We start from the raw sequence: 3884 nt of genomic DNA on the forward strand, positions 1-3884 counted from the left end.
CCTATATAAGCACTAAACTAAAAGTGACGAGCTAAGCATGTTAGAACATGCTTAACTAAGTTTGAAAACAGGTTTGGCATCAAAACAAACGGCTTTGATGCCCACGAGTAGTTTGGTTACAAAACACGCAAGGATGCACATTTTGGCCGAAACTACGACTCGTCACTGAGCCTAGATAACGTGGTGATCAGTAGATATGGTCACTATGGACCATAACCATCGTGATCACGCTCACGTTATGAAGTTCCATGAACTTCGCATCGACCATAAGCTGGTCAATGCAGAAAGTCAACAAAACGTTGACTTTCGGACTCGAAAAGCGAATAAAAGAGCGAAAGAAGACTTACGGAGGGTCCCCGAGTGCTAATCAAGACCAAATAGCTCAGGTATGAAACAATGGTTTCAACTTAGAGCTTTAGATCTGATTTTGTGGGTTTTTACTCAAATGGGGGGGGGGTATTTATAGGAAAGGTGGAGCCGTTAGGATCGTTTTATCGAATATCGTGCCTTGATCTCATGCGTACATGTGTCCAGGGGTTAGATTCAGTGAACTTGACCCTTGGCCCTTCATTTGGGTGAAAAGGCATCGCGCTTTGATCGAACGAAAGGCCAGATTCTGCATTAAATGCAAAATCTTCTGTCAGACATGTTCACGCGGGCCGCCTCATGTTTTGGGCAATCCTTACGCGGGCCGCCTGGCCCCTCTGATCTGCACCACTTGCAGAATTTACACTTTTGGTCCCTGTTGCGTGTTTAAGCTATTTCCAGCCCTTCTAAGACCTGTAAAGCCATCTTTAAGGCCCTAAAATGATGCCTAAACATTGTGGACATGAAACATGCCCAAAAATATGTCGGATATCGGTTCGTTTGGCCGTACGATCGCGATGTTCGCTTAATTATGACGGAATGCGCATAAGCGTGAAAGACGATCCAAATGACGCGACGAATGGATTTTTCTCATGCCAAACACTAAGGCATAATATAAGGATGCTTACATAAATTTTTGGATGTCCGGATGTATTCAGAACGTAAGTTATGCGCGAAAGTGCAAACTTAGGCACTTTTTGACACTTTTAGTCCCTGAATGATCCAAAAGTTTGTTTTAGCATACCAAACCTCTCAAAGCCTATTTCTAAGCTATGTAAAGGATATTTATGGTATGTTTAACTTATGGACATGTCCCGGAATGTTCGTTACAGTTCAAATTGGCATACTTTCGCAGTTTGTCAAGTTTAGTCCCTGTAAGCGAATTAACTTGTTTTTGCTATACCAAAGCCTTCAAAACTTATTTCTAAGTTATGTATAGGTTATTTAAGGTACGTTGAGTATATGTTGATGTTCCGGAGTATTTGTCGCATTAAACTGAGTACGTTTACGTGTAAAACCCTTGCAGGATCAATCAATGATATCAATGATATCTTGTGAAAGCGCGGAATTCAGTCACAAGACGATTCAAGATTAAACAACAATAATAATCAAAGATAGTGAAAGTAATCGAAATCACAAACCAAATATTCTTGCATTCAACAGTGAACGTAGACTGATACAAGAATAACCACAGGGACTCGCAACCGGTTCCACTATCAACAACTTCAACCCTAAGGTTGAGGTGTGTATATATACTAGACACTAGGACCGAAACATAAGCCCTATTACTAATGGGTTGCGAGTCGGCCCTATAACATCCAAATCGGCCCAAAACATATATAAAGAAATAACAAAAACAACCCTTGTAACCCCTGTACTATATTCACCTGCATGAATAAACTTTCAGGTTCCAACAATCTCCCCCTAGGTTTATGCATGCAGGTTCTTGATTCTTCAAGTGTTGCTACTACCTCCCAAACGATCTTGAAAACCACCAAATCCAACTTTGCGAATGTGAATAGCGGACGCAACAGCGGCAGTCCAACCCTTCGCGATATCTTCATACTTTTCAGTTGCTCGAATCTGATTTTGAGCTAAGACCTCCAAATCTTCAAGAGCAATGTTTAACACATCCACTTGATCAACTAAACGGAAGCTGACATCACCATCACAGACGAACACAGCCTGACCAAGACGTTCATCATAAGCCCAAAAATGCAGAGACTTCAGAGCACCTTGTGGAATCTTCTTGACCAACGGTATCACCTTCTCTTTGTCTGTTACCGGCCAGTGCACTACTTTCATGCGCTTTTTGGTAAATGAATCCCGGACACCCTTAAGAGGTTTAACAATTGAGTCAGCAGTGCGCATCGATGGAAAGTTATGTTGAACTTCCCTCTTCAACCTTTCGAAAAATATGTGTCCAGGACCTCCAGGGTTATCATCAACATAAGGAGCATTAGATAATTCTGTCAGATCAACCTTTGTAAACGATTGAAACTGGCCAGGATGTTTGTACCACTCCACCGGACCAACTTTTCTCTTGATCCACCACCTATGTCTGTCATGGTCATAACCCCAGCTTACCACTCCCGAGCGATTGCCAACTTTATCATACAAAGTCTCACCAACATCCATCATATGATGAGAAGCCTGAGCATCAACATCATCTGGATTCAGATTCTTGTTTTTCAAAATCACCAACTCTCTTTTTCTTTTAATTCTTTCTGCCTTTGCTTTCGCTGCTTCTGGATCAGTAACTCTTTCAAAATATTTCTCCATCGCAGCATTCTTTTCAGCATTATCTTCTTCAAAGGCCTTCTTTCGGTTCTCAACATCTGTTGGATCAGAAAACTCCTGTCCAAACTTTTTCTCAAGCTTACCACGTAAATCATAGACCATGGAGAATAACAAACTCACATCTCCTTGCAATTGCTCAATCTGTTGATCCTTCTTTACTATGACATCTTCAAGTTGGATGATCTTTGCTTCTTTGTGAATCGAATCTTGTTCAACAACAACCAATCTTCTCTTCATCTCTCTCATACTAATAAATTCATCTTCATCACTAGAATCATCATCAAACGGCATTCTCAACGGTTCCTCAGGCCTTTTACCACTAGAACTGCTCGGCACATCATGAGCAACATTGGAGGGGCCGGCAGAATCAGAAGCACCCAGCAATACATCACCAGCAGGCTCTGAAGCAACACTTGCAGCTTGAACTTCAACAGTAACATCAGTGGTTTCCATATCAGTTCTTTGAGTATCAACATCAAACAGACCCTCAAAAGTATCTGTGGAGGGGTTGGTAGCATCAGCAACACTCTTCTCAAAATCAAAATCATACAGATCCTCATCATCTTCATCAGTGTTCAAGGATTGATCTTTGTTCTTCTCAACATACATACCGAGCCGAGGATCCCTCCTTTTCCGCTTAACTGGAAGGGAATCAAGATCCTTTGGGCGTTCACTTGACTCTTCATTTGGAACTGAAAGATCAGAAGGAGGCTTTCCCATCTTTTCAGTCACTGTCTTTAATAACTGAGCCAAAACTTCAGTAGAAATCACAGGTGGGGCAGTTGAAACAGTATCAGAAACTCCAGCTTCAGGAGGAAGCTCCATATCCACATCAGAATCAAACGAAATCTCAACACCTTCCTCATCTGAATCAATATTCACAAGCTCATTCTCAGATCCTCTTTGAACATCATGCTCTTCAGCAACTATAGCAACAGCAGGTCCAACATTAGCTTGAATTGGTTGATCTATGACTGGTTCAGCAGCAACATCTTCAGTTTCAGCGAACTGACCAAACTTCTCTAAGGGAATTTTTCCTTCAAACTTCCTTTCCGTACTCTTCTTTGAAGTAAGCGCACCAAAACATGCGGGACCCATTGGTTTTAACTCCAATGTGTTTCCAGTTTTCACCAACTGCGGATAACTTGCATTGAGGATCATCTGTATAAACCTTGGATACATGAGAAACTTATCCTTTCTGACTCCCAGAACATTTC

Source organism: Helianthus annuus, chromosome 7 (genome assembly GCF_002127325.2).
Source record: "Helianthus annuus cultivar XRQ/B chromosome 7, HanXRQr2.0-SUNRISE, whole genome shotgun sequence".
In the NCBI taxonomy this organism is placed as follows: domain Eukaryota; kingdom Viridiplantae; phylum Streptophyta; class Magnoliopsida; order Asterales; family Asteraceae; genus Helianthus; species Helianthus annuus.